This window comes from Felis catus, chromosome F1 (genome assembly GCF_018350175.1).
Source record: "Felis catus isolate Fca126 chromosome F1, F.catus_Fca126_mat1.0, whole genome shotgun sequence".
Lineage (NCBI taxonomy): Eukaryota > Metazoa > Chordata > Mammalia > Carnivora > Felidae > Felis > Felis catus.
The window spans coordinates 37,201,356-37,224,494 of NC_058384.1; the positions used below are offsets into that span (position 1 = coordinate 37,201,356).

The 23,139-nt window shown below is 38.4% G+C and overlaps 1 long non-coding RNA gene across 1 annotated transcript; it reads right to left on the bottom strand.

Moving 5' to 3' along the window:
* Window positions 1–13,238: 13,238 nt before the first annotated feature.
* Window positions 13,239–22,840, bottom strand: LOC123382796. Its single transcript, XR_006591763.1, has 3 exons — window positions 22,632–22,840; window positions 21,312–21,519; window positions 13,239–13,836 (listed from the first exon to the last, which is right to left on the bottom strand). It is a non-coding gene; the product is annotated as an uncharacterized LOC123382796 (long non-coding RNA).
* Between the last annotated feature and the right edge of the window lie 299 nt (window positions 22,841–23,139).

Here is a 23,139-nt window from a genome sequence, read left to right on the forward strand (position 1 = left end):
CTCGAGGTTCATGCGCCCTGGGGAGTGTTGTCGGTAGGAAAGTATTCTGTCCGCCTCTGCAAATCTGTTGTCATAATGTCAACAAATCTCTCCTGGGTTCGAAAACATACTAGTTATGTATTTAAAGTGAGATTACCATCAATGGCTTACAGTCTTTGTACATAAATAAAAAAAAAAGAATTGCCATTAACTAATAAGCATATACATTTGGACATGAATTTATTTAAGATAAATTTTTGCCTAAAAGATTTATTAATCCTAAGAGTAGAGGAATTTATTAATTAAATACGGAGCTTTAGTGGGAACTGTTAACATCCCTTGTTGAAATCCATGGCTTTTTTTCTGTGCTTATTTCTCCCTTCTTCCAATTACCTTTACTACTTTTATTCATCCTTTTAACTGAACCATCCAGAACCCCTACTCCAACCTTTCATCAAACTGTAACTGAATTCAGCCGTTCTCCCTTTCCACCCACTTCAGCAAGTTCAAACGCTATTCTGACTTACACCTTTTATTCCCCCAACTGACATCAGCAAATGAGAAAAGAAGTATCTTCAGGTAATGTTTATTAGTTCCCAAAATGCATAGGTGTTGAAAATAGTGCTTATGAAAAGTATTCCCTTAATTGTATTCACACAATGATTGAATACTGTGCAAATATCCAAATATAGTACTGTTTTTTTTGTTGAGAAAAATGTACAAGATTTTGTGTTTACTTTTAAGGGAGCGCAGACTCTGTGTTCTAATTCTTTTGTGTATTATAGGCCGTAGATATTTGGATGACAGCCCCAAAGCGAGCAGTTTGAAAAATGGATCTGTGTTTGGTTTCGTTGCTTAACTATTTTCCCAGCCTTTACTCCCAATCTAATTTCCAGAGGCTTTGCTCTCAAAAATTTCAGAAGCTGAGGACAGATCAGCCGTGGAAAACGAGAAAGGCCACCTCCTTATATGGTGAGGCCATGTCAGACACACGGGACAAGAACTAAACAGAAGGGAAAATGATTTATTTTATTACATAATGTTTAGGGTCTGGTTTTTGTTACCTTGCAGTTTAGAAAGGACTGCATTGATTTGACTGAAGTAAATACATCAATGAAAACTAGAGAGGGAGTTAAAGGGGATGGGTGCCTTTTAATTACAACTGAGTGGATGGTTCAAACTCTGAATAATTCCATGCCATTATACCAGTTACCTAGAAAATGGATACCACTACCTGTATGCACAGAAATGACCATTTTCTTTGCTGCCTTAAAGAAAATAATCTGTGTTGTTAATTTTACAAACTGTTTCAGTATTTTAAGTATTTTTTTCTGTAATAAACAACCACAAAAAACCACGAATTAGAGAAGAGAGAAGTATTGACTATTAAGATTTTTTTTCACAAGTAAGATAAATCCTAACTTACTCAGAGGGGTTAAGAAAAAATTTTTTAATGTATCTTGTACAGTTGTGAGGATTAGAAGAAATAAGTAAAGTATACAAGGCAAGCTCAATAAATGCATTGCTAATATAGTAGTAAATGAGTGGATGAAAGTAGTAGAAAGAAGAATATTTTGGATGATATTTGAGTGAATGAAATGATCATATGATTCTTGTACATGTAATAGTCAATTTATGAGCGTATTATAAAAAGTCCTCTTAAAATTGAATAAATTTAACATGTAGCGTTGTGCAAGCTTAAGGTGTATAGCCGGTCATTTTGATACATTTATATATTGTAATATCATTGTGGGTGTAGAAGTATTTATTACATTACATAATTTAGTTCAATATTACTGTCTATATTATACCATGTATTAGATCTCTATGGCTTATTCACTACTTTTTACAAGTTTGTACTCTTTATGTTTAATTTTTTAATGTTTATTTTTGAGAGGGAGACAGAGTATAAGTGGGGGAGGGTCAGAGAGAAAGGGAGATACAGAATCTGAAACAGGCTTCCGGCTCTGAGCTGTCAGCACAGAGCCCGACACAGGGTTTGAACTCCTGAACTGCGAGGTCATAACCTGAGCCAAAGTCAGACGCTTAACTGACTGAGCCACCCAGGCGCCCCAAGTTTGTACCCTTAAATGCCGTCACTCTTTTTTTTTTTTAATTTTTTTTTTTCAACGTTTATTTTTGGGACAGAGAGAGACAGCATGAACGGGGGAGGGGCAGAGAGAGAGGGAGACACAGAATCAGAAACAGGCTCCAGGCTCTGAGCCATCAGCCCAGAGCCCGACGCGGGGCTCAAACTCCCGGACCGCGAGATGGTGACCTGGCTGAAGTCGGATGCTTAACCGACTGCGCCACCCAGGTGCCCCAAATGCCGTCACTCTTATCCCTGCCCTCCATCCCTACGTAACAATTTCACGCTGTGGTTTTTACAGGCTTAACTTTTCTAGATTCCACATATAAGTGAGATCATACACTATCTGTTTTTCTCTGACTTATCTTGCTTAGCTCAAGGTCCATCCTCACTGTTGCAAGTGGGAAGATATCATCCTTTCTCATGGCTGAATAATATTCCATTATGTGTATGTATCACATCTTTTTTATCCATTCATCCATTGATGGGCTTTTGGGTTGTTTCCGTCTCCTGGCTACTGTGAATAATAGTGTGATAAACCTAGGAGTATGTATATCTCATTGAAATCCTATTTTTATTTCCTTTGAGTAAATACCCAAAATTGGAACTGCTAGATTGTATGATATATTTTTTAATGTTTTGAGGAAAATCCACATTGTTTTCCAGCATGGTTGGAGTAATTTACATCCCCACCAACAGTGTATATGAGTTCCTTTTCCCTTCATCCTTCAGAACACCTGTGGACCCTTTTCTTTGTGATGAGAGCCATTCTAACAAGTGTCAGGTGATGTCTCATTGTGGTTTTTATTTGCATTTCCTGATGATTAGTGATGTTGAGCATCTTTTCATCTGACTATTGCTCATTTGGATGACTTCTTTGGAAAAGTCTATATTTTGTCCTTCTGCCCATTTTTAAATTGGATTTTTTTGTTAGTAAATTGAGCTCTTTATATATTGTGGATATTAACCTCTTATTCGATATATAGTTTGCAAAAATTTTCTCTCATCCTATGGGTTGTCTTTTCATTTTGTTAATTGTTTCTTTTGCTGCGCAGGAGCTTTTGAGTTTGAGAGTCCCATTTGTTGATTTTTGCTTTTGTTGTTTGTGCTTTTAGGGTCATGTCCTAAAGTCATATTTGAAGATCAATATTTTCTTCTTCTGGGAGTTTTATAGTATTAGGTCTTATGATTAAGTGTGATCCATTTTGAGTTAATTTTTGTAAGTGGTGTGAAAAAGGGGTCCAATTTCATTAGTACAAGTGTTGATGTGCTAGGGGGAAAAGAAGGGCTCCTTTTATTTATTCATAGGAAGCAAATGCTATATCCATAGGGATAAATAGGATTCTAGCAACTATGAAAGGTAAATGTATGATTTATGAGCTCCTAAATGACATTAGATTGCATTCTGCCTCATCCCAACCTCTCCGCTAATAGGAAGGTCTGACTGTTGTAATTCAAACCCTGACACAAAACGCCTCCGGGGCAAGGCTGGGGGTTCCTTGTGGCCTTTGAAAGGGATTTTTGCACTCATGTTCCGGTGGATCAAACTTTTGATTTTTCCAAAATCCTCTATCTCAAAGTCAGGTGTCCCATCTATGGGATGTATTTTCTCCTAGAGGGTGAGGAAGAGGAGGAGGAAAGAATCAAGGATCCAGTAATAAGTGTTCTTGCTTTTCATGCAAATGTCAGGTTCATGCTGGTGGTAACTGGAAATTCTGGGAGAAAGGAAGACAGGGAGCCTTCAGGCGGCTGGTCTTTGGGAGTGTTTTTCCATTTCTTAGGGGGGGGAAGCAGCATGGGGTGGTGGAAAGAGCAGAACCGTTTATGGCAGGTTAGACCTGAGTTTGAATCGTGTTGCAGCCACATAACAAATACAACCTCAACCAAGCTGCTTGACATCTCTAGCTTTAGTTTCAGTTGCATAATGGAGATAATACTACCTATCGTTGAAAACTGTAATGTGTAAAACAGATATAATTAAAGTGCCGACGTACTCAAGTATGTTCTGGAGATCGCTTACTTGCAGGAGATATACATCTGTGCTCTAACAACTAAAGTCTCTATGGTCATATAAGCATAGAAAAAACTACTAAATTCCCTTCTTGGAGGTTCACAACGCACACGCTGGCAAATATATTAATAGCTCTGAGAAATTCTGCATTATAAAAAGGACACCTGGGGGCGCCTGGGTGGCTCAGTTGTTTAAGCGTCCAACTTCGGCTCAGGTCATGATCTCGCGGTCTGTGAGTTCGAGCCCTGCGTCTGGCTCTGTGCTGGAAGCTCAGAGCTTGGAGCCTGCTTCAGATTCTGTGTCTCCCTCTTTCTGCCCCTCCCCCACTCGTGATCTGTCTCTCTTACTCTCAAAAATAAATTAAAAAAAAACATTAAACATTTAAAAAAAAGGACACCTGGTTAACAGGTAAACATATCCACTTATTTGGGACTTTTTTTCCCCTTGGATCACCTAATTACATCCCCTAGAATATTTTTACCTTAATATCGTTTAGGAAGCCTTGGGCTAGTGCAACACAGGGAACATGATAGATTTCAGTAAATGATAGCTGTTTTCTGTGGAGTTCCACGAGCACAGCTTGAGGATAACAAAGGATAGAAGGGTTTGTCTTTAGTCCAATATAGAGTTAATAATTAAGATGGAAAGTTCCTGCAGGGAACAGGCTAACATAATTAGGTCACAGTTAATCTATGTGGCTATTTTCTTTTTGTCTGTTTGTAGTGAACTAAATCAATCCTGGGAAGTGCAAGGTTTCGAATACATATTTTGGACTCACATGAATGATCTTTGACAAATTAAACACACACACATTCCTCCTCTTATGTTAAAGATAATGTAAGATGCTGTCTGGGCTTATTCTGATTAACTTAAAATTAAGCTAGTTGAAGAACTCATTTGATACTTACCATTAACCAATCCTCTTTGTCTTTAATGATGAGATTTCCTTCCTGTATTTGGGAGCATAATTATGTTTTCTAATTAAAAATGGGGACTGTGGAGCCAGATGGCCTGGGTTGACTCTCAGTTCTACAGTTTATCAGCCACGAGACCCTGTTATCTCATTTGCCTGAGCAGTACCTACCTCAAAAACTTATTGCAAGAATTAAACAAATTAACCTATACAAGGGACTTATTTTAACACTTGACGCATAGCAAGCAGTTGATACATTTTAGTTGTTATTATCTATAGTTCAAATATCTCTTTTTTTATAGTTCAAATATTTCTTATTTAGCTATGCAACTAAAGATGTGTGGTTTTCTTTTTTACAAAAAAAAAAACAACAACAGTCTATTGTGGGTTGAGTATTGTTCTATGCACTTTACAAATCATTTTATCCTTATTAAAACCCCATGAGGTAGATGGTATTATTTTCTCCATTTCATAAATTATGAAACTGACGCACAAGGAGGATAAGTACCTTTCACAGAGTGACACATCTACTGAGGACAGAGCCGGGTGTGGGACCCAAGGAGTTTACCGTTATGTTCGCTTCTTCTCATGTAAGATGAGGTTATTGAGGAGGAACAGCAGAGGGGCGGTGACTCTGCAATTTTCCATCATAAAATGATATTTTTGCATTCCCCTCCCTCTGCCAAGGTTTGAAATATAGATAGTTTTCTGTCTTGTGCTTTCATTCTTCTTGATGTAACACGAAAGGGGGATTTATCCTCCTAGATCTATGGTTTTGATAAAGCTTTCCATTCAAGCCATTTTGCTGTTTTTGTTATGACATTCTGAAGACAAGTTTAACTTTATCCCCATTCCCCAACTTAGTGACATGAATTTTTGGGGGTGCTTCATTCCTATAATTGTTGTCTATTGTAAATGCAAACCTAACTGCACATTTTCAAGTTTTTCATTTTTCATACATTTAACATACATCTTTGCAGTACATTAATTTTGAGGGTATACACATATTATCTCTTCTTTCATGGGAAAATGACAGATAATTTAAAAAAAACCTTTTTTATAGATATCTGAATTGTTCTGATCTCACATAACTTTTAAAAGTATCGTAATTTCAGGGGCACCTGGGTGGCTCAGTTGGTTGAGCGTCCGACTTTGGCTCAGGTCATGATCTCGAGGTTTGTGAGTTCGAGCCCTACATTGGGCTGGCTGTTATCAAGCCCATCAGCACAGCCCCCGCTTGGGATCCTCTGTCCCCCCTCTCTACCCCTCCCCAAATATATTGTGATTTCAAAAGCACACCGTAGGCTGAGGTGTTTTGTAATCATATAAACCTGTAATGAAGGTCAGCATCTTTATTTCTGTTTGTAGCCAAGAGATTTTGAATAAATTACTAATGTTTTAAAGCTTTCATTTTTTTTTTCCTTTCAGAGTTGTAGGGATTCAATAAGGTAATACATGAAAAGCACTTAGCATGTGTCAAACACATAGTGAGTGTTCAAACAACGTTGGCAATTACGTTATTTTAATGACAATAAAACAAATGATGTTTTTTCTTTGTAGGTAAGACCTGTTCAGATGAATTTCTTCCTTCAATTTCATTTGAGTGCTGCCTAGAACATTTGGGTTATAATAACATTTTATCTGCAACCAAGATTTTTAATGATTTTTGTTTCGTTTTGCTTTTGAAAAGGTGTTAATTCTCTTTCTGACCTCTAAGTAGTTTCCACGATACCACAGACAAATCAGACCTAGCCAGAACCTTTGAATCAGAACATTTATTGGGTAACACCCTCCTTGTCCTCGGAGAAGTAATTTGTGCTTCTAAGCCCTTGCTCAATAATTTATTTGTATATAGAGGCTTTGGAAAATTGAATAGACAATGTTTCACTTTTATGTTGTATGACTATGGTCAAATGTAAACTCATCTATGTGTGCGTGCGCGCTCACACACTCGCCAACACTCTTCTAGCTTCTTTCTGCTCAAAATCCTAAGAGGCTGAAATTTTAAAACAGTTCCTGTCAATTTACGCTTCAGACAGTGCCCCCTACAGGAATAACAAATAACGACTGGTCATGAGCCCTATTACTGCTAGGCACTATGCTAGTTGCTTTTCACAAATTATCTTAATTCCTACACTCTATTTCCCCAGTTTACAGATGAGAAAATTGAGGTGCAGAGAGTTTGAAGGGCTGGAGGAAGTCTCCATAAGTTCCAGGGCTAGAATCTACATCCCGATTCTTATATCTTCACTACACTGCTCCGTGACCACTCCGCTTCTGTCACACGCTTTCAGGATGTGTATGCGCGGAACCCTCTCAGACGGCTCTGTGCAGTGGTCCCCGAGTGTTTTCATTTTTCCCCATTAAAAGTTTTCCGGTAATATTTAAAATGTTTGTCTTTGAATATCACACGGTAATAAAAGTTATTGGCTGTTTTAAAAACCAAATCAATTAATGATAAATGTGGTCCAATAAAAGCTAGATGCATTGATAGATTAAGAGGGAGAAGTGATTACAGTAAAGTGCAGTGCTCATAAAGCCTTTCAATGACTAAAATATTCAAACAACAGCAGATTTCACTTCTACGCATTCACTCAGTCTAGGGGAATAGTTGTATCCCATTCTTTGCCATTAAGTTCTCCCTAAATTAATTCCTAGAGAAATTATGGGCAAATAGCACCTTCCCCGCAGCGATTTTTTTATGTTGTAAGATAAGGATTAAGAAACCCTGTGGCCCAGTAAGAAACCCATTTTGTAGTCTCTTTGTACTGATAAAATTTCTCCTGGCACTGAACTCTCACTGTCAAAAATACTATAACATTTTACTAGTTTGCAAAAGATGAAAATGTTACCAGATGTTAAATTCAAGAAGCAAGTTAACAACTTCTGTTTTCAAATGGGTAGGTTTCCATCTTAGAGAGAGAGAGAGAGAGAGAGAGAGAGAGAGCTGTTCTCCAGCCACAGCATAAAAAAAAAGTCCAGTCATTTCTAAATTGAATTTTATAATTATTTATTCTCACAGGACTGAGCTTTTGAATAATGGGATACGTGCTAATTACCTTTATTCCAAGGAGGCTTTATAAATGCCTTCTTTTGAACCAAACAGGCTGGAGTTTCCAGGGCAAAGTAATTAAATAACTTTCACCTAGTGACATTATGGCTGCAGATAGGACATGCCTCAATGCAGGAGATCTTACTATTGTTCGCGTGTTACATATCTTTTGCTCTGCCATGACGATGTCTGTCGTACCCTGGCCTGGCTCTTTAGCATAAAAGGTTTATTGAAATGAAAGCATTTCAGAGGTCATTTCCTCACCTGACTCGTTAATCACAGCCAGCATTTTTACCCAGTTCTGCTCTACTCCGCGTGAGTAAGATTAGTAGATCCACACCACACAGGAAATTTGAGAGAATAGGAGAAATGAATACTTGTATCAAGTGAGTGTGGGCCTGTGTTTTTACTAGTCTTTTGATGGGTTGCACCAGATACTTGGAGGAAACACACATGTGGCATTTTTCAGATGTATCCCGAAAGGGTTTTCAATGTTTCACCTTTCGTTCTTCAAAAAATCATTCTTTGGTTCAGTAATAGCTATAGAAACCTTCTCCTTTGATATCCAAGGGTGGTAAGGAACTCTTCTTTTGATTAAGAAATGCTCGGGCGATTGAAGAACATTACAATAGATGAAATAAGGGGAGTACATCAGTCATCTTACATTAAGTCAGGCCTATATGAAAGACAAAATTGAGTTAAGTGTAAAAGAATATTTGACTCTGCATATTAAAACATTCAGAGTGTTTCTTACTCACCCTGTGTAATTTTTCCTTTTCTGTTTTTTCCTATGATATGCTAACAATTTCTAGCCTTATTTTAAAACATGCTTGGTGAAGACAGTATTAAAATGATCAGAGATGAGCTCAGTATTTAAACATCAAATCGCTGTTGCTTAAATACAGTATGGGTGGGTTTGTTGTAGATCCTGAAAACTTTGGTGTCAGGGATTCATTTCTCTGTGTTAGAATGTCTGCAGTTTGCTGAGTACTTATATCTTATCATTAGAAATGGGACATTGAAAATGTGTCATCGAGGACATTATAGTTCTCCATCTGGAATGTAACGAACCATTAATTGGCCACTCCACTTTCAAGATGCTTGAAAAGTGAAATAGAATAATGTTTCAGTTACAGATACTACTTTAAAAATTAATCATGTAGATGCAGCTTCACTGGGAATATATCCACACATGTAAAAATGTTCTTCAGCCAGGAAGAAATGTGTTGATTTTCAAAATCTATATCGGAATGGAGTCAAAGCCGGATTTATACAACAGCACTGATTCAATAATTTTCATATCAAGTCTGCGTTTTATGTGACCGATTCTATTTGCTGACCTGTGCAGTTCTCTCCTTAACTCTGGACCCACTTCTAGTGCTGTCTCTCAACTTTCTCTTCCTTCCTCCTTCCCTTGATCCTTTCTCTTGTTCTTCTATAAGTAAAACTGAACACTTACCAAGCAATATCTCATGAGTATCCATGGCGTTTAAACCTGACAGGGACGCATGTCACAGATAAAATTTCACAAATACGTGTCGCATTACAGAAAGGATAATGACAAACTTTCTCACAGAGAAATTTGATCACAGGAATTTCTCACAGCAATTTGATCCTTATGTTAACTTTCCTCTCTCCGTTATAGGTACCACCATCTACAAACATGAAATCCAGAAGTTCTCTTTCCTCTCTCCTTAACATCCAACCTCTAAAGTAATATGGTCAGTTACACCTTTTTAAAAAAGTTTATTTCTTTATTTTGAGAGAGAGAGAGAGAGAATGAGTAGGGTTGCGGAGCAGAAAGAGAGGGGGACAGAAGATCCCAAGTGGACACTGTGCTGAGAGCAAAGAGTCTAATGTGGGGCTTGAACTCAGGAACCCTGAGATCATGACCTGATCTGAAGTCAGACACTTAACCACTTAACCAACCGAACCATGCAGGAACTTCAGTGTCAGTTACACTTTTTAACATGCGCTGGGTCTGTCCCTCCTGCTCCTTTGCTCAGTTCCTGCCTATAGGTTGCCCTTATTTCTCTCCCCTGTACTTCAAGAAATGTAAAACTAGTCTCTTTTTCTTCCAGGTGATTCCCCTCCAATACAAGCTTCATATTCCTTTTCCATCATCAAATACACATGGAGTCACTGTTAGTGCCAGACATGGTGTGAGGATTCTCCTTTTAGCGAACATAGCCAATGATGTCTCTCCTTTGCCCAAGCCTATAAACTTCTGGTGAATTTTCTTGGACTCTGGGTTCCATCCGTGTCTGACTCCTCAGAGTGGTATGTATAGTTGTTCAGACTAAGCCTCAATTTTTCCTCTTCTTCTTCTCATTCCCTTCCTTCCTTCCTTCCTTCCTTCCTTCCTTCCTTCCTTCCTTCTCCTCTCTCCCTTCCTTCCTTCCTGTACCTTCTCTCTTACCAGTCAGTCCTCACCCTATTCCACTATTTCCTACCTTATCGGCCTTTTCTTTACTCTGAGTCTTTTCAAATGATGGTCTTTGTGCTTATCTATGCCCCAATTGACAATTTCTGCTTATTCTTTACGATCTAATTTTAACTCTTTCTTCCCCATTGAAGTGCATCCTGACTTTCCCGTCTTGTTTATGCTCCTATTTTGCACTACTAGGCTATGTTTATATGTGCACCGCTTGCATTAGACCTGGAGCTCTTTGAGGCCTAGGGAGCTGTGTCTCATTTGGTTGTGGGTCCCAATGTCTGTCTCATTATCAGCCCGCACTAGACGCCCAGTAAAAACAAAACATATGGTTTTGTGGCTTAATAAACTGACATGAATGAGCATGAACTGACATGTTTTCACTTACCAATCCATTGCCAAACAAGTTTTCACATAATCACAGCTGAACTGGTAAAGGAGATTATTTTATTGTTAATTTTTAAAAACTATCCTGGGAAAGTAGAAATGTCTAACCAGGGTCACACATAGACCCTGAGACTATGGCTGTTTATCTGGGGAGGCATTCCCTGTGTTTTCCCTATCCTGATTGGAAGGGAAGGAGCAGCTAGTGAGCATGGGGTGTGTCTGGGAGGTACAGGATGAAGGCAGGGCTAAGCGAGAAGATCTCTGGGACACAAATCTTAGAACCCATATTTCCCTTCCATTATTAATGCCTTCCCAAACTTGCCTGTTTTCTCGTTCCAAATTTGGCACAAGAAGCCTATTTTTTTTTATTACAGTTTGTAGATTAAGTCACATTGTTGTACATAACTTACGGTCATGACTCTATTAAAGCATGTAAGTTGTTCTGTATTATTTGGCATTTAGGTACCCCACCTTGATATCGTTTTCCTGAGTGAGTAGCTGTGTACATGCTTGTGCTCGTGCACTGGGGAGAGATGCACTGTGCCTTCTCCTTAGAGCTGTGTACACACCAGAAATTTAATGCCTGTGGAAGAGGAAATTTCAGCCTCCTGCTTCCCAAAGATTAGCTACCCAAATGACGACACATTTTCATTGGTCTATCTAAATGGTTTCCGTCGTCTTTTCAGTTGAAGATCACAATTATTTGTTGAGTTTTGGAATGAAAGGCAGAGTCAAATTTCATTCACTAATAAGTGTGGGAAATGCACAATTACGTTGTTGTTGCTCAGACCCCTGCCACATAGCCTGGTTGGTACATTGCATGTATCTGGTTCCCCTAGAGTAAGGTGATTGGCAAGGATTAGGGTAAGTCTGTGGCTGAGGCACAGATACTCAGACCAGGAACAATTTCTCTGTCCTACAGGATTGCTCTCTAAGGTCAATATTGCATTTGAAGGCAGCTTTGCTTTGAATATGACAGATAGGTTACCTAGAAGACCACAGGGAATCAGTTGGTTCTTGGAATAAGTAATAAGAACTGAAACAGTAATCTTTTCCTCAAGTGCAAATTTGACAACTGAGCTATGTCTGACTAATATCGAACATCCATATCGACCTGTTGAGGTCAATAGTTGGGCTTAGTTATGCTCTGTATTGACTGCTTACATTTTCTAAATGAGAAAGAAATGGCCAAATGGGAAAATTCAATTGCACCTGGAGAACTGTTTGTTTCTTTTTTTCTTTTTTTTTTTTTAAAGAGTAATTTAATTTTACAGGGTAAATGAAGGCTATGTTTTGAAAAATTGGTCTTAGGTTTATTTTGTTCACGTGAATTAATCCTATAGAGATCAACATGTTTTTAGAGGAATTAAGAGAAATAGTGATGTTCATGCAACTGTAAGTCTTGGCCTAAATTGGCTTTAGAAACCGAGAGAAAGTTCAGCACAACAGAAAGAACTTTTGGCTCTGGATCCATAGACATATGACGCTGAGCTTTGGCCCCATTTATGCTAGATGACGTCACTGGATAAACGCCTTAAGCTATTTGGTTCTCATTTTCTTAATTAATAATAATATAGCAGAAGTCCTCTGATCTAATCCAATTAAGACTGATTGTTGATCAATGAAAAAAATAAGTGAGGAAAATGTAAAAAAAATCTGTACAACACAAAATTTTAATTTTACTTAAAATATCCAAAAGTACTTTCCATTCGACAATCTGTTGATGACAGACCAATGTCAATTCTCTGGATAAGTTTTGCTGATTAGTGTGAATTTTTTTTTTTAACGTAAGTTCTATAACCGATGAGTAAATTTGAGAACCTGAAAATGGGTGAATAGTTTGTACATGGGAAGTTCAAAATGCCATTATTATTATACGAATATACAATGGAGTATGTATTATATAATTATATAAATATATAGTGGAAAAGAATAAGAGAGGAAGCCCAGGAAACCTATCTCAGTTCCAGGAGGTTGAGGATGGCATATGTGCATACACAACTTAAAAATATATGTGTGTATATATATATATATGTGTGTGTGTGTATGTGTGTATATATATGTGTGTGTGTATATATATGTGTGTGCATATATATGTATGTATGTGTATATGTGTGTGTATATATATGTGTATATATGTGTGTATATATATGTGTGTGTATATATATATATGTGTGTGTATGTATATATATGTGTGTGTATATATATGTGTGTGTGTATATATGTGTATGTGTATATATATGGATATATATACTTAAAAATATATATGTATATGGTATGTACATATTTGTATTAATGAAGGAATGTAGTTAAGACAGAAGTATGAAGAAGTAGAAATCTGCCTGTGAAAACCTACAAGAGAGACGTGGCAGAAGGGGGCTCCAGGCAGAGCTGGTAAAGGTGTAGACAGTCAAAGATAAGAGAGAACTTGCGAGAGTGAAGGGAACAGAATTAACTATCAGTGCTAGAGATGAGATTCTAAGAGTGAAATAAGGATGGAGACCTTTACAGTTAATGCTTTTAACACACAACTTAGCATAAAACTAACATAAACACAATCATTTAACTTATGAATGAGTCAATGAGTAAATCACTATACACACAATCCATGGTATATTTCCTTGTTATTTTTGGATTTTTTACAAAAGTTTCTGAATATGCGGACAATAAAATTATATAAGTTTCTCACCAATAGCATCCAGGGGAAACTAATTTTCAGGGAATTAAGAACATCTTTGTGAAACTGTGCTGCGTGTAATGATCTTTGACTACTGAGACAGCAGTCTGCGAACTTGCGGGAGCTCAGACCCATCATTATGGTAATGGATTATCAGTGTACTGAGAAATGTGCACATCCTTGTTAACAGAGATTCCTGGCAGATAGAATCCTGGGTGACAGTTTACTTTTTTTTTTTTTTTCCTTCTCCTCATTTAGTAACCGTTTCTTTCAATATCCATATCCAGGACTGCCCTAGAATCAAGAAAAATTCTTGGAATCAACTTGAAAATGCAAAGCACAACACGTAAATAAATAAATATAAAAAATAAATAATATACGCTTGGGGGCCTGTTTTGATTTGTTTTTAGCCACAGTGGTAGCTGATTTTGTTGGGTGCTTAGAGGTCAGTGGATGGGGGAACATGAAAGGGGGCTTTTAAAGTGTTCCTTGAAGAAACCTCAGTGATCTGATGAAATTGCTTTAGAAGACGATGACTCTCTTCAGAAAGCATGAAAAAGGTAAAAGGGGATGAAATCAAAGTAAGAGAGAAGAAAAAAATTATAATAAAAGGCTCGTGTTTTAAGGAATGTCATTTGAGCTTAGGGGATGGAATGTGAATGAAATAGAGATGAAATGGAGAAATATTGGAGACCACATAAAACAAAAGGCCTTTGAAGGAGGAACTGACATCCTGGGGAGAAGAAGGCTGTTTGCTTAGCAAGGAAGATTCACATTTTATCTAAATACTCATTTAGACTAGATGAAATAGTGTAATAAAGAATTAATTTCCTCTTATTTAGTGCATCTGGACTTCAGCATTAGTTTGAAATCTCTCCCTTTGCCTGCCATGCAGGAAAGGCTCAACCTTGAACCACAGTTGAAAAGACCTAATACAAACACAGCATTGAATTCAAATTCTAGAACCGATTTTCTGAGAGAATTCAGGCAAATCACACTGCATGTCTCCCATTACAAATGTGTTCCTTCCTTTGGAAATCAGGGTTTGCACGGCTGGGTGCATTTAAAATGGAGTTTGAAAAAAATGGGGGACATTTGTAAACACCTTGTAAGTGGGAACTGGAAAATGCCTCTGCCTTCAATTCACTGAAGATCATATAGCAATTTGGAAATGTTTAAGGTAGTGAAAAAGGGAATTCAAATTGTACATATACTATAACCACAACTCAGAAAAACAAGAGGGAATAATTGATATGGTGAAGACAGTGACTATTTTTTTCATGCTGTGTTAACATAATTTATACAATTTTTAAGAGGTGATAAAGAATAAATTGACCCATGGATGCTAGGATAGTGCCTTCCTCTTTTAGTGTGTCAAATCCTCACTCCACACACAGTTTGAAAATATTGAGATGATAGGTTACACACACAATTTGACTGAGGGAACCTTTGCCCAAACACAGGAGAGAAAGGATTTTTAAAAAATATTTATTTATATATTTTAAAAGAGAGAGGGGAGAGGGGAGGGGAGGAGGGAGGGGAGAGAGAGAATCCCAAGTAAGCTCTGTGCTGTCAGTGCCGAGCCTGACACAGGCCTGGATCTCAGACCCGAGCCAAAATCAAGAGTCGGATGCTTGGGGCGCCTGGGTGGCTTAGTCGGTTAAGGGTCCGACCTCGGCTCAGGTCATGATCTCACGGTCCGTGAGTTCGAGCCCCGCGTCGGGCTCTGTGCTGACAGCTCAGAGCTTGGAGCCTGCTTCAGATTCTGTGTCTCCCTCTCTCTCTGACCCTCCCCTGTCCATGCTCTCTCTCTGTCTCAAAAATAAATAAACATTAAAAAAAAACAAAGAGTTGGATGCTTAAGGAACTGAGTCACCCAGATGCCCCGACGGGATTCTTCAGAGAAAAAATGGGGGACGGGGAGAAACATGAATTTGCACGGCTTCATCCTACTTGTATATACCCTTTTCTATTACCAGCCACTCCATCCTCAACTGTGCATAGTTAAAGCCCAGATCACACACAGGGCCTCCTCTAAGGAAGTAATTTTGAGAGGAGGATGTGCTTCCAAGTTGTGTCATTTATTGAGGGGCTATTCCTTTGTCTTCACAACTCTCTTTTTTATTTTTATTATTTTTTAATTTTTTTATATTAAAAAATGTTTAAACATTTTTATTTATTTTTCAGAGAGAGAGAGAGAGAGAGAAGGGGAGGGGCAGAGAGATAGGAGGAGAGAGAATCTCAAGCAAGCTCCACACTGTGAGCACAGAGCCTGATATGGGGCTTGAACTCACAAACTGTGAGATCATGACCTAAGCAGAAATTCAAGAGTTGGCTGCTTAACTGACTGAGCCACTCAGGCGCCCAAACAACTCTCTTTTTTAAAAAGCCCACTTTGCAGTGTAAACAATCCTGAGAGTAGCAATGTAACACATCACCAACCCTTAGTATGAATTAATTCTTCAAATCTGACATTAAGAAACACTCTGCTTTTTGCTATCTTAACTCTAGATCTCTTGCCCAGACTGCTTTACTGACTGTCCTTCCCAGACTTCCTGATTCTACTTCCTCCATTTTCAAACCATCTTCTCCTCTGTCATTATTTTTCTTTCTAAACCTTGGATTAAATGTATTATTCATATTCTAAAACCAATTGCCTATGACAAATTTTCTTTCAGATTGAGGTCACACAGTCCATTTGGAGGGTTATAGTGGACCTTCACAGAAGGAAATAGAAGAGAATTCAATAGAAGTATTAGCATTTCACAAGTTGAAAGGCTAAGTTTTGCTTTGTGAGATTTTACTTTAATTACTGCACATATACTGGGCTGCATATACAAAGTATTTCTTTTTGTGTGCAGTGGTCAGAATTTTGAGAGCCACAGGTCTATAAGACTCAGTCCACTTTCAGCCTGGAGTACAGGGCCTTTCCCAAATGGCCTTCCCAGTTTTGTCTCTCTTGCTTCTCATTCTTTTAAACATATTATCTAACTGCCTTATGTCGCACACACCTCCTTGAACATATTCTACATCTTGGTGTCTCTAATTTGGTTCATGCTTCTAACCCCATTCCTCTGCTTGATGAGCCTTTAAGGCCTACTTCAGATAACATCAGCCCCATGCTCCTCCTAGGCACAATTAAGCACTTCTTGTTGCATTTTGGATCTCTCCTTCTCTCTCTCAGAGCACTTAGCACATCCTGTTATATTTAGTATGTCATCCCTCTGGGATAAGAAAATCCTCAGAGAACAGCCAAATATAATGCCAGGCTCTCAATGTCCACTGAATAAATGAAACAGAAGCACCAATAAGATAATAACTTTTGTAAAGTATAGAAAAGCCATTTGACTGCATAATTGTGGGATTTTGAGGACATCTTAGGGGAAGCAACTTGTGTAAGTCAGTAGATAGGGAAGGAGCTTCTACCCAACCAATGGTGGTTGAGGATGCCATGGCGGAGTGAGATGTGAGAAAAATGATAGGTGGTTAGCTCTGAGGGTGAAACATTTCACATAGACTACTCATCTTGTTGAATCTAAAGTAAGAATACATGTTACTTTTCACTATTTTCACTGCTACTTTTTAGTGATAAAAATGTCTGTGGCATACAATAGCTGGCAATAATTACTGACGGTCTAGAGACTGCCCAGTGAAATATTTTGTCAATTTCTTCCTCGATAATTTTACTATTGCTTAGACCTTTTTCTCTTTTAAGTTACTAATGGTATTTTGTCTACTTTTCTTCCCAACCTTAATTAGTTTTGCTATAAAAATTTTCAGTTTCAGGAGCGCCGAGGTGGCTCAGTCGGTTAAGCATACGACTTTTGGTTTCAGCTCAGGTCACGTTCTCACAGTTCGTGGGTTCGAGCCCCACGTGGAGCTCCATGCTAACAGTACAGAGCTTGCTTAGGATTGTCTCTCTCTCTCTTCCTCTCTCTCCACCCCTTCCCCACTCGTGCTCGCTCTCTCTCCCTCAAAATAAATAGATTAATTAAAAAAAATTTTTTTAATAAAAAAACTTATTTCACAAATGTGAAGAATTTGTAAATTGCACAGTTGATTCTTAAGAGAGAGGAAACTGTTAACACAGGATTAACCAATAATCATTTCTACACCTGACAAACTTAATCCAAATCAGAGCTTTAGTTCACTAATATCTGCACTTACGCTCATTAGCACAGTTCACTAGACATTAGTGTATTTAGGTGTTCTCACTTCTGTCATTGAAATGTGTTCCTCTTTCCATTCTTTGCATATTGATAATCATCAGACCTATGGTTTCTCTAATTTGAGTTGAATGAAGCAGAACTAGATTAATTCCAGAGGGAATTAGCGTTAATAAGGACGAAAACCTTGTGTTCAAATTTTATTTTAAGAAAAGCCTGACACAAATGAAAATACAGATATGGCATATTGCTCAGTTCAAATCATTCTGAGGTAAAAAATAAACTTCAGATCTTTGGTGAAGAAACAGATCTCTTTCTCTTTCTTGACATTATAAAACGTTTATAAAATATGGCTGCACTTTTGTCTTTAATTTTCTTTTGTAGTTTTCACTCACTGTGGATTCCTTCTTCCCCTCATTTGTTGTTGTGGCTCTTTAATTTCTCCTCATATCTTTCTCTTCCTTTTTGTTTATCTCCATTTTTCTCTCTTCCTCCTCTTTTCTGTTTCCTCTGTTCTCCTTTTTCTTTTCTCCCTTTAAGCATGCTGTAAACTTATTCATTCCCCAAAGGCAAAAACAGCTATCTGAGCAACACTTTGTCAGCATAATACATTTACAGAATGCATATTTATGAACCTTTGAGCTTTTATTGTTCCACAGGGCAAATAAAAAACATGAAAAGTAGCAATATAGTGTTTCAAAGGTCCCTCAAGGAAAACAAAAGTAGCTGGAAATAAATTTGGAAAAAGGTTCTTCTGTAAAAACAGAACCTTGAATTTGTACATGCAAAAGGCTGAATAGTAGAAACCAGTTTTGTTCTTCCTCCTAAACTAAAGACTTAGGAAATTTTAAACTTTTTAATAGGTCTAGCCTCTTAAAGTTTGGAAAAGAAAATAATTTTAAAGGAGGATTGGGCATAAACGTTTATAATCCAGAGAATCTTAAAACAGCATGTTGCATTTGGCTGTAATAAAAAAAGGGGTGGGGAGAAGGAGGGGGACTTAAATTGAAAAGCCCATCTTACTTCCAAATTACAAGTTTGGCTTCCAGCGTGGAGTCTTATACTAAATTAGCTAGATTAAAGAGCTTGGGAGTAGAAATGAAAATCTTATAAAATGTCTTGTGATAGTCTTATTTTAATTGATCTTAGCAGAGTCATTAAATTCTCATTGTGTTTCCAAACTTCCCAAAATGAATAGATTATTAATATTTAATGCCTGGTGGGGAAGTGGCCACATGTCCTCCCGATTACATCCAGGCAGAATGGCATAAACTGAAGGAGGTGAGAAGCCTAGGGGTGAGAGTTCTGAAGAATTCAGAGGGGACCACTCAATCCCAAATGTGGATTTAGATATCAAGGTCCAAGAGGGTGCTTTTCTCAGGATCGTCTCTGTCCTCAATATGTTCTATTTGTGGATGCTGCTAGCTTCAAGTTCTCAATAAACTAATGGTATATCCCCAAGATCTATGTCTAAAAAAGCCACGACATAGAGTTTCCAACTTTGTGGTTCCTGCAGTTTGAACAGTTGGAAATGGAAGATGCTTTCTAGAACCATTACCCTAAAGTCAACCTTTAATCGCTGGGCAAATAGGTCTTGGCAATGAGCTGTGCCTAAATTAGGGATGAGTTCCAAGCTGAGAATAAACTGAAATTAGGTTCTAAATTCTATCTGAAGTGGGCAGAAGGGTGGACTTCTTGAGTTGAGAAGCTTTGTAGTATTTAATTTCCATCGAATAATGTGTGCCAGACAGCAGTATATGTCCCCATTCATCTCGCCATTCTATAGTTTGAAGTCTGCAGTAACACTTGGAGAGAGTTGTTTTTTCCTACAGAGGACGGAAGAGAAAGCCTAGTCCTCAGCCTTATTCCATACCTGCTTTCAACAATAGTTTTCTTGACTTCCCCGTTCCTTCTGGTCATACTGTTGCCTTCTATCCCAGACAAAGGAAAATCTCCATGTAGTGACAATGTGTAAGTCCTAATAGCATCTTAGTCAACCTAAAGAAGAGCTTTTGTTAATTCTTAAAAAAAAAAATTTTTTTAATGTTTATTCATTTTTGAGAGACATAGAGTGTGAGTGAGGGAGGGGCATAGAGAGAGGGAGACACTGAATCCAAAGCAGGCTCCAGGCTCCGAACTGTCAGCACAGACTCCGACGCAGGGCTCAAACCCACAAACTGTGAGAGCATGACCTGAGCCGAAGTCGGACGCTCAACCGACTGAGACATCCAAGTGTCCCATGCTTTGGTTAATTCTTAAGTTTCCTAGGAAAAGTGCTATTCCTTATCTCTCGCTTTATTAGTGAGAAAATCGGGTCTTGGCAATGAATTCCAAGGTTTCCATCAAACACCAGTTGAGAGAATAATGGTAAACACCAAAAGAGCCGAAACATGTCTTTTTTCATTCATCATTGTATATACAGTTCATGTCTGTTAATGTGCTGGGGCTATAGTTGGTAGACAATAGATATGGCTTATGTTAATTAATGTAAATTACAGTTTAGTCTTTTTGAATTGCCCTCCCTGATTACTCCTTGACTAACTCTTAATGCACACATTATGTTTGTTCTGCTGGGCTGTTAAACAACTGTCTCTGTATTTCACTGAGCAGAACAAAGGAATTGGTTTCTTTGCCTTTGACATTAAGGCATGTCACATTTCCTTCTCCTTCTCTCTATTTTTTCTGCTTCTTTCACTTTTTCTACATCCATTTCACTGACTCCAGTTCTATGTGGGACATTAATAATACTAACAATAGCCTCCAGGAAAACCCACATGCTAGGCCCCTGTGCATCATCATTGCTTCCTCGTCATCTAAAACAGAGATTTAGGGAAAGGTTTTAAAGAGAAACAGTTAAAAGACATCTGTTAGCATTAAAAACTATTTAATACACTATCTGTAGTGTTATTCACTGAGGGGGAGACCCTGGGACTGATGGTGCTCAGGAAACAAAGAAAATGACCCCAAGGGGGGCGTTGCTTGGAGGGTCCAGTGCCTCCCTACCTCCAAGCAACCCATTTAACCATTGATTCCAGTGGTTAAAATACAGTCTTCTAGAATGACGTATGAAATCTTGCTCACATTGGTAGCCTTATCATCAATTTATTTCCTGTATATACCATATCTTCCCCTCTTACTGAACTACTCTCAGTTCTCTGAGTGCTACAATTCTTTCTAGCCTCCCTGACTTCATATGTGTTCTATGCACCCGGTAAACTCCTACTCGTCTCTCCAAAGGCTGGATTATGGACTCTAAGAATTTCGTCTAGCACCATGGCCCTGCGGAGCCCTCTCACCTCTGTTTCATCACTCTTTAACTTTTGTTGTAATTACATCATTACAGTATTGTGGGTTTATAGTCACTTCAAAGGGAGTTAAAATGTGTGTTGCATAAATGGATAGATGAATGGAAGGAGGGATTAAAGACAAATTAAGGACTTAGTGCAATATTGTTACGAGGGTGACAATGATTGGGATATTTGACGATAATAATGCACAAGGAAAGCAGGGCTGGAGATGGTTAGGAATGCACTGTCTGCCTCTTCCAGTATTTGGTATTCCCTGTATATATATTCTATTTTTTTCCTTAGGCCTCATACATACCATCACCATCTCTTTGTGTGAAGTTTCTCTTCTTTCTAGTTATAAATGTTGCTGAAATTGATTCTTGAAAGCATCTGTTGGCCAGAATTTTGGAGAGAGTATTCAACACCGATGCTAGTATTTCCCACAGATGACAGAGTCCGCTATTTTCTTTAAAAACTCAAGTGGTGAATAAAGATGGCTATAAATTCTTCGCAATTCTTCTCACCTAGTAGAGTAAGAAGTAAAGTAAGAAGTAAGTCCACTTCCCATCCTCTGGAATCTGAGCTGACATTATGACTTGCATTCACTAATAGAATGTGGTAAAAGTAAGGGTGTGCCTGTTTAGCCTGGAGGCCTTTCAGAGACCTGGTGGCTTCCAGCTCTATTCTCTTCGAACCCTAGGCTACCCCAGAAGTTCTGGCCACTCTGCCTCAGAGATCACGTGGAAAGAGAGAGATAGAGAGCGTATTTCCAGCTGTTCCAGCCATTATAGCCAAGGTGACAGATATGGGAATGAAGCTGTGTTGTATTCCCAGTTACAGTCAATGACTGGATGCCTGCAGCCATATGAGTGATCACAGCTTAGACCAGAAGAAGAACCACCTACCTGAGCCCAGCCTTGATTACAGAATTATGATTAAATGTATGTTTGTGGTCTAGACCACTGAATTTTGAGGTGGTTTATCATGTAGCAGCATATACTGGGAATACTCAAGAGCCCATTTGCGATGACTTAAGTCAGCCTTTAAAAAATATATATTTTTAAGTTTTATTTAATTTTGAGAGAGAGGCAGAGAGACAGTGGACGAGCATGAGCAGGGAGGAGCAGAAAGACAGAGAGAGAGAGAGAGAGAGAGACAGAATCCCAAGCAGGCTCTGCGCTGTCAGCGTGGAGCCCAATGTGAGACTCCAACTCACAAACCATGAGATCATGACCTGAGCCGAAATTAGGAGTTTGACGCTTAACTGCCTGAGCCAGCAGGCACCCCTTGATTACCTAAATCAGCCTTAAAATGATGTCCTGAATGATTTGTCTTTTAGTAATGAGTCAGCCACCATATGATGCATGTAAAACATTCATTATAATTTAAAAAATATATGTTGTTAGACACATTTCACAGTTTGCTCTTGCATGGCTTTGGATGTGTTCCATATTTTCCCTCTGCTCTGCTCAGCAGCTCCCTTTTAAGCTGTGTCAATGCTTCAAGAATAATGCTTTCCTGCAATTTATAACTTAGCCATAAGATTTTGACCTGGGCTGAACCTTGGTATCTAAAGTGTCAGAAGGGGGCGTTTTTATGTTTATCCTGTAATCGGCTCAGAGAAGTATAGACTAACCTTATGTCTTTTTCAATGTGTGTGCTCTCAGTAGAGCAGCTTTCAATGTCCAAGGACACATGAGAACATCTTAGTTTTACAGAATCATGGATTCACTTGCCACTCAACTTTTTCACTGTAGTTCAGTTCATTCTATCAGGAATGTTAAGTTGGAGGGTCACCTGGGTAGCTCAGTGGGTTGAAAATCTTGACTTTGGCTCGCTCAGATCATGAACTCACAGTTCGTGAGTTAGAGCCCCGCATCGGGCTCTGTGATGACAGCTCAGAGCCTGGAGCCTGCTTCGGATTCTGTGTCTCCCTCTGTCTCTGTTGCTCTCTCTCTCTCTCTCTCTCTCAAAAATAAATAAAGATTAAAAACAAATTAAAATAAAGGAATGTTAAGTTGGAAATTTTGATGAAGAAGCAGGTTACAAGGGATGTGATTTTCCAAGGTGAGTATGCAATTTCTTCTAAGGAACTGGGTCAAAAACGGCTTCACAACTCTTGGCCCATATCCATTCCAGGGGAA